This window comes from Schistocerca serialis, chromosome 4, assembly GCF_023864345.2.
Source record: "Schistocerca serialis cubense isolate TAMUIC-IGC-003099 chromosome 4, iqSchSeri2.2, whole genome shotgun sequence".
Taxonomy (NCBI): domain Eukaryota; kingdom Metazoa; phylum Arthropoda; class Insecta; order Orthoptera; family Acrididae; genus Schistocerca; species Schistocerca serialis.
The window spans coordinates 241520621-241529832 of record NC_064641.1 but is presented as its reverse complement, the minus strand read 5'-3'; positions in this window follow the sequence as shown (position 1 = coordinate 241529832).

Genomic DNA, 9212 nt, shown 5'->3' with positions numbered 1-9212 from the left:
GGCACATATTCATTAAAGCGTAATGAATCCCCTGAGGTCTTTTACGCACTGCAAATAAATTTTAGCTTTTGCGTTGCAAGCAATAGCGATAAAATTCCAAAAGTAAATCTCTGTATTCTTGCTAATTCCAGTTTCTGCATAATACGTAATGCTGATGAAAATACAATAGCAAATTGTCGCCTCTGGTTCAAAGCTAGTTTCTGCATTACAGGTAATAGCGGTGAATGTACAAAGATAAATTGTCGTATACAGTGCAAATCGTGTACCTGTACGCTGTCATTATTAAATTCCTTACATTTTCTTACAAATGCAAATTGCTCGAAATCTACGTTCTCGTCACTCAGTTTGATAACACGTTCAGGTTTGTGTGTGAATCTGTTCGTCTGTGTCATTTCGGATTTCAAGTTGCGTAGCTTTTCAGATTTTAAGTCGCGTGGCTTTTCGGATTTTAAGTCGCGTAGTCTCTGTAAATTGTTCACATTATACACGCTGCGTGAGTCTGACAAATGTTCATAACGTGGCGTCTGTTGTGGTATGTTATTAACTGAAATGTTTTTCATCTCTGTTACTTCTTGTTGTAAATTTGACAACTTCCTACGTAACGTGTTGTTAGACGAATCGATCTCATTAATTGCCTGCTGTAAATTTTGAAATTCAGGTGTTTGGATAAATGAAACCGGTGCAGTATCGTCTGATTTATTGTCATTAGTATTTTCGATGACATCAATACGACTGGCCATTCATCACATTTTTCAGACAGCATTTTAACCTGATCATCTGTTTTAGAATCAGACGCATTAATCTGTTTTTGTAACTTACGCGTAGTTTCGCTCAGTTTTTTAACATCAGCTTTGATGACATCGCAATCCTGTGTTAGATCTAATTGTTCGAATCTATCTGTCACTGTTTGAATATTTACTGTGTGTGTATCTGTTTTTGATTTAAGATCAGAAATTTCATCCCTCAATTCCGCGTTCAATTGTTCTATGGTATTAATTTTGTCGGACACTGTAGTAATATTATTGTCTACATACGTTTTTGCTTTCGCGAATATTTTACGTTTGTCCTCTTGTCTTTGTGCAGTGATTGTTTCCATGACTTGTCGTTTTACTTTGTTTTGATCTTGAATAAATTTGCGGAAACGCGTATCACTGTTCTGTATGTGCTGATTAAAGCGCTCGTTAATCTGAGTGTTCTGCTGTTCGAATTTCGCGTCTATCTTTGCGTCCATAGTGCGCGAAAGTTCTACCGTCATTGCTTTAAACTCGTCCCGTAATTGTGCAGCTTTTCCAGAGCATTGTTTAGCGACTCCGCTAATTTCGTTTCTGAGTGTTTCTGTTGCGGCTGTTTGCATTTCCCTTAATTCCTGCGCAACAGACTTAATTTCTTCGCTATTTTTTCGTGAACAAGCCTCAATTTCCACGCGCAACTGTTCCTTAGTGTCATGACACTGCGCGGCAACGGCTCTAATTTGTTCACTAAGCTGTCTGGAATTGTCGTCTAATTTTTCATTCTGTTGTCTGACCTGTTCACTAAGTTGTTTGAGATTTTCGTCATTATTGTCAAGTTTCTCATTTAAATGTTTGTTATCTTCCCTAAGTTGTTTGACCTGTTCATTAAGTTGTTGTTTGAAATCTTCACTCTGTTGTTTGGAAGTGTTATCCAGTTTTTCATTAAGTTGTTTATTCATTTGTAGCAAAAATGCCATAATTACATTCGACACAACATCATCATTTCTATTCCTCGTGTTGTTTAGTGGTGTATCTGGAATTGTCTCGTTTTCCGTAACCATTTGGTTATTCTGAGATTCACAAATAGGTTTGTGAGTCAAACATACACTGTCAGTCCCTATTTCGGAATTAAATAAATCCGTCGTACTTCCAGTACACTGTTCATTTTCACCAGAAAAATTTGTCTGTACATTACTGGGATTTTCTAAATCGGGTGTGTTAAGCTCGGCAGCGCTCATTACTATAGACCGCTCCGCGTCATCAATTGTCGTCAAATTAACAGACGAGACAATTGAGTTCGTTTGTTCATTATCAGGGTAAAAGTCATCACTAGTGGTTGGAATGCACTGACTGTTAGTGAACGCAGGATTGTCATCATTACACTGCGTGTCACAATTACTATCGGTCACGCTGTTTAAGTCGGTAATTTCATTCAAAATACCTCGCGATACACTATTCACAGTCTTTCGCGGCATTTTTACAATAGTCACAATTTTTCAGAAAATAAATAAGCACAATGCAAAAGGAACACACAAATACAACAAAGCAACGAATTGCCGTTGACCTGTAGAAAGAAAGTCACAAGTTAATAAAAGCGTTGCGCCAAATCCTAATTATATCTAAACAAATAAGAGCAGATATCTGACTGTTGCTCAAAAGACTCTCAACGAAATTCGATCCTGGACTGGGTGTCGCCAAGTGTAACCTCGCCACAAAAATTTAAAAGACAATATTATTTAAGAATGCTAATGGACATTGCGCTAAGTGTAACCTCTCCACTGAAATTTTAAAGACAGAAATAATAAATGAATAGGAGCCAAACGTAACCTCCCTGCAATTAAATTTAATGACAATAAAAGTGAGAATCGCAATCTGACTCAAGTATAAGTTCTTCATAAAAAAATTAAGGTCCATTCAGTGATAAGAAAATCTCAGTGATAATAATGATTCAATTAAACCGAAATATCGGTCTTTGGCCCTGTGCAAAAATCAAAATTAAATTCTTACCTCATTGCAACACCTAGTCAAATTTCTCCTCTTGTTGTTGCGCACCGCTTGGAGGAACTGCATTGCAAATAATAATATTCCCTTTTTTTTTTGTAATCTAATTGAAAACTGAAACTTTTGTTTAGGGGAAGTGGAACGAAATAGTTACTTCAATAAAAATGAAAATTTTATGTAAAATTGCTTTTGAAATCAAAGTTATTATTGGGGGCACTTGTTGAAAATTAGTTACAATAATTAAACTTTACATTATCCGATGATTATCTTAATTAACAGTATACCTCATTCAGCATCTTGACCAGTGTTGTCGCCAGACCACATCACGCAATCCCACTGGACTGCTACCACTGACCGACCGCTCTGCATGACGACTACTAGCGTACTGCACGCCACTGAACAGAGCTGCTGCTCGCGACGACTACTGACAGAGTACTGCCCTCAACTAGACAGAGCTACAGACTCGCAACGACTAACTGACAGAGTACTGCCCTCAACTAGACAGAGCTACAGACTCGCAACGACTGACTGACAGACGGAGAACCGCTCGCAACACTCGCGCGGTCAAGCGCATACTCTCTGGTCACAGATGCTACAATGCCTCGCCATCGCTGCTATGTTACATACGTGTTTCACACTAGTAAACGCTGATAATAGGTACACCCAGACCCACATCAGACAAAAATATAAACCCAAAGGGCCATTGCATCCAATGATATTTACTAAGATGTTGCGGAAGTATGGCATACCACAGAAGATCTTAAACATCATAAAAGATCTGTATGATGGCCACGAATGCTGCATACTCCACAAGGGAAATATGAAAGAGCCCATAAAAGTAACAACTGGAGTCCGGCAGGGCTGCATTTTGTCACCAACACTTTGTCCGCCCTGGTAGCTGACTGGTCAGCGTGACAGACTGTCAATCCTAAGGGCCCGGGTTCGATACCCGGCTGGGTCGGAAACTTTCTCCGCTCACGGACTGGGTGTTGTGTTGTCCTAATCATCATCATTTCATCCCCATCAACGCGCAGGTCGCCGAAGTGGCGTCAAATCGAAAGACCTGCACTAGGCGAACGGTCTACCCGACGGGAGGCCCTAGCCACACGACATTTCCATTTACCAACACTTTTTCTACTCATTCTAGACTCCGTTGTGAGAAGAGTCACAGCAGGCAGTAGACGAGGAATCCAGTGGGGGATCCACGAACGTCTGGAGGATTTGGATTTTGCAGATGACATAGCTCCAAGGCTGACTGATGTGCAAGCTAAATTAATCTTGCTGAAAGAAGAAGCAGAGACTGCTGGCCTCAAGATAAATACAGGCAAAACAAAGGAAATGAGAGTAAATTTAGGGAACATGGAGATGCCCCAGTTAATAAGTGGGCAGCGAGTTGAGACTGTAAACTCATTCCCGTATCTGGGTAGTATAGTGGCGGAAGATGGTAGAGCTGGAGATGACGTGAAAAACCACATTAAAAAGGCAAATGCTGCCTTCATACAATTGTATCCAATATGGAACAATAGAAATATCACATACAAAACAAAAATCCGTATTTTTAATACGAATGTGAAGGCAGTCCTTCCGTACGCCAGTGAAAGCTGGAAAATGGATAAAAAGATAACAACCCAGTTACAAAGCTTCATAAATAGGTGTCTTCGACACATCATGAATATCTGGTGGCCGGAAAAAATATGTAATTGGTTGAAATACGCCCGAAACCACGGCAGAAAAACCGATAACCTTTCTTCTATTAAGCACACAGTCATATAATTGTAATACTTAACTGTTTGGCGGCTTCGGTAAATTACACAAAACCCAATAAGGAATTTAAATGAGGGGAGTTTGAAATCGAAGTAGGTGAGACAGTGTAAGAGAAAGAGCTTTGGAAAATCTTGAAATTTCCTAAATAATTGCGGGAAATACAAAACAACTCTTCAAGTTGCTGTGTAGAATGCTTGGGATTAGGGACTAACATAAGACTTCCGAAAGCACATTATATGAAAGATCACGTAAATAGCATTGACACAGATATGTCACAACATTCACACAGTTACTTCCGCAGCTAATGCATTCAAAATGTAGACAAGAATAACGAACAGAAACGTGGAAAAGAGAATTAATGGTGTATAACATGACGATCAATTCAGTATTAGAAAAGGTAAAGGCGTAGTGGGGAAGCTCTGTCGTCGAGTTTAATAATGCGGAGAAGACTTACGAAAACTCTAAACATAATAGGACTTCCATGGAAGTCCTTTGACAATGGAAAATGCTACAAGATTTATGAAAGCCTTGAAAGAAAGTTGTATAGTTTAGAGGGAAAGACGGGTAACATGCAACATGTAGAACCCAGAGGGAAGCCTCAGAAATAATCTACCATTAAAAAGTACGCAAGGCGCTGATATAGTCTTCCTCCTCTGAGTTTCTAGCACTTCATCGAGAGGCAATGTCTAAAATAAAAGGAAGAAGTGGGTTTAATATCTAGTGACTTATTATCAACGATAACATTCGCATATGATATCACTGTCCTGTGAAAGTGAGGAAAGCTGCAGGGCTTGTTGAATGGGATGAACTGTCTAATAGAATATCATCTGATAATAAACCGAAGGAGGATTAAAGTAATGAGGAGTATCAGACGTAAATAACGCTCAAGTCAAGATTTACTATGAAAGATACTAATTTATTGAAAATATGACACTGAAGTCGTCAGATTCCCCGCTGAAACGTAGCAGCTCATTCTTCATGCGCTTAACAGAACTAATTTAGCTTATCGTTCGCACGAGACAAAAGCAAATTCCATTTGCTAACTACCCGTGGACTAGGGGTAGCGTCTTTGATTCATAATCAAAACGTCTTCGGTCCCGGGTTCGATCCTCGCCATTGCCTAAATTTTGATAAATAATCAGCATTGGCGGCCGAAGACTTTCGGCGTAAGAAGTCAGACTCATTCTGCCAACGGCCTTGTCAAAGAGGGCGGAGGAGCGGATGGAGGTTCAGGGCACTCTCTTGTCCTAGGGGTGAGAAATTGCCCCTAAAGGCGGAAGAATCAGCAATGATCAACGACATGAGGATGCAGAAGGCAATGGAAACCACTGCATTAAAGACACGCAACGTGTATCCACAGGACATGTGGCCTGTATTTGAAGAAGTGTCTTGATGATCTCTCCATTGGCAAAAGATTCCGGAATAGTCCCCCATTCGGATCTCCTGGAGCGGACTGCCAAGCGGGAGGTTACCATGAGAAAAAGATTGAATAATCAACGAAAGGATAACGTTCTAAGAGTCGGGGCATGGAATGTCAGAAGCTTGAACGTGGTAGGGAAACTAGAAAATCTGAAAAGGGAATTGCAAAGGCTCAATCTAGATATAGTAGGGGTCAGTGAAGTGAAGTGGAAGGAAGACAAGGAATTCTGGTCAGATGAGTATCGGATAATATCAACAGCACAGAAAATGGTATAACAGGTGTAGGATTCGTTATGAATAGGAAGGTAGGGCAGAGGGTATGTTACTGTGAACAGTTCAGTGAGTGGGTTGTTCTAATCAGGATCGACAGCAGACCAACACCGACTACGATAATTCAAGTACACATGCCGACGTCGCAAGCTGAAGATGAACAGGTAGAGAAAGCGTATGAGGATATTGAAAGGGTAATGCAGTATGTAAAGGGGGACGAAAATCTAATAGTCATGGGCGACTGGAATGCAGTTGTAGGGCAAGGAGTAGAAGAAAAGGTTACAGGAGAATATGGGCTTGGGACAAGAAATGAAAGAGGATGGCTCTGAGCACTATGGGACTCAACTGCTGAGGTCATTAGTCCCCTAGAACTTAGAACTAGTTAAACCTAACTAACCTAAGGACATCACAAACATCCATGCCCGAGGTAGGATTCGAACCTGCGACCGTAGCGGTCTTGCGGTTCCAGACTGCAGCGCCTTTAACCACACGGCCCTGCAGCTGGCCAAATGAAAGAGGAGAAATACTAATTGAGTTCTGTAACAAGTTTCAGCTAGTAATAGCGAATACCCTGTTCAAGAATCACAAGAGGAGGAGGTATACTTGGAAAAGGCCGGGAGATACGGGAAGATTTCAATTAGATTACATCATGGTCAGACAGAGATTCCGAAATCAGATACTGGATTGTAAGGCGTACCCAGGAGCAGATATAGACTCAGATCACAATATAGTAGTGATGAAGAGTAGGCTGAAGTTCAAGACATTAGTCAGGAAGAATCAATACGGAAAGAAGTGGGATACGGAAGTACTAAGGAATGACGAGATACGTTTGAAGTTCTCTAACGCTATAGATACAGCAATAAGGAATAGCGCAGTAGGTAGTACAGTTGAAGAGGAATGGACATCTCTAAAAAGGGCCATCACAGAAGTTGGGAAGGAAAACATAGGTACAAAGAAGGTAGCTGCGAAGAAACCATGGGTAACAGAAGAAATACTTCAGTTGATTGATGAAAGGAGGAAGTGCAAACATGTTCCGGGAAAATCAGGATTACAGAAATCCAAGTCGCTGAGGAATGCAATAAATATGAAGTGCAGGGAAGCTAAGACGAAATAGCTGCAGGAAAAATGTGAAGACATCGAAAAAGATATGAATGTCGGAAGGACAGACTCAGCATACAGGAAAGTCAAAACAACCTTTGATGACATTAAAAGCAACGGTGGCTACATTAAGAGTGCATCGGGAATTCCACTGTTAAATGCAGAGGAGATAGCATATAGGTGGAAAAAATACACTGAAAGCCTCTATGAGGGTGAAGATTTGTCTGATGTGATAGAAGAAGAAACAGGAGTCGATGTAGAAGAGATAGGGCATCCAGTATTAGAATCGGAATTTAAAAGAGCTTTGGAGGACTTACGGTCAAATAAGGCAGAAGGGATAGATAGCATTCCATCAGAATTTCTAAAATCATTGGGGGAAGTGGCAACAAAATGACTATTCACGTTGGTGTGTAGAATATATGAGTCTGGCGATATACCATCTGACTTTCGGAAAAGCATCATTAACACAATTCCGAAGACGGCAAGAGCTGACAACTGCGAGAATTATCGCACCGTCAGCTTATCAGCTCATGCATGGAAGCTGCTTACAAGATTAATATACAGAAGATTGGAAAAGAAAATTGAGAATGCGCTAGGTGACGATCAGTTTGGCTTTAGGAAAAGTAAAGGGACGAGAGAGGCAATTCTGACGTTACGGCTAATAATGGAAGCAAGGCTAAAGAAAAATCAAGACACTTTCATAGGATTTGTCGACCTGGAAAAAGCGTTCGACAAAATAAAATGGTGCAAGCTGTTCGAGATTCTGAAAAAAGTAGGGGTAAGCTATAGGGAGAGACGGGTCATAAACAATATGTACAACAACCAAGAGGGAATAATAAGAGTGGACGATCAAGAACGAAGTGCTCGTATTAAGAAGGGTGTAAGACAAGGCTGCAGCCTTTCGCCCCTACTCTTCAATCTGTACATGGGGGAAGCAATGATGGAAATAAAAGAAAGGTTCAGGAGTGGAATTAAAATACAAGGTGAAAGGATATCAATGATACGATTCGCTGATGACATTGCTATCCTGAGTGAAAGTGAAGAAGAATTAAATGATCTGCTGAATGGAATGAACAGTCTAATGAGTACACCGTATAGTCTGAGAGTAAATCGGAGAAAGACGAAGGTAATGAGAAGTAGTAGAAATGAGAACAGCGAGGAACTTAACATCAGGATTGATTGTCACAAAGTCAATGATGTTACGGAATTCTGCTAGCTAGGCAGTAAAATAACCAATGACGGACGGAGCAAGAAGGACATCAAAAGCAGACTCGCTATGGCAAAAAAGGCATTTCTGGCCAAGAGAAGTCTACTAATATCAAATACCAGCCTTAATTTGAGGATGAAATTTCTGAGGATGTACGTCTGGAGTACAGCATTGTATGGTAGTGAAACATGGACTGTGGGAAAACCGGAACAGAAGAGAATCGAAGCATTGGGATGTGGTGCTATAGATGAATGTTGAAAATTAGGTGGACTTATAAGGTAAGGAATGAGGAGGTTCTACGCAGATTCGGAGAGGAAAGGAATATGTGGAAAACACTGATAAGGAGAAGGGGCAGGATGGTAGGACATCTGCTAAGACATGAGGGAATGACTTCCGTGGTACTAGAGGGAGCTGTAGAGGCAAAAACTGTAGAGGAAGACAGACTTGAATACGTCAGTCAAATAATTGAGGATATAGGTTGCAAGTGCTACTCTGAGATGAAGAGGCTAGCACAGGGATGGAATTCGTGGTGGGCTGCATCAAACCAGTCAGCAGACTGATGACAAAAAAAAAAAAAAAAAAAACTACCTGTTGTATCATTGGACAGGCCTCATGTAAGTACTTTCATTTTTGAATATCAAAATTTAACTTTCAGTAACATAATTCAAAGTACTCATCAATATTACATCCATCCATTGCTAGGAACATGTAAAATCAATTTA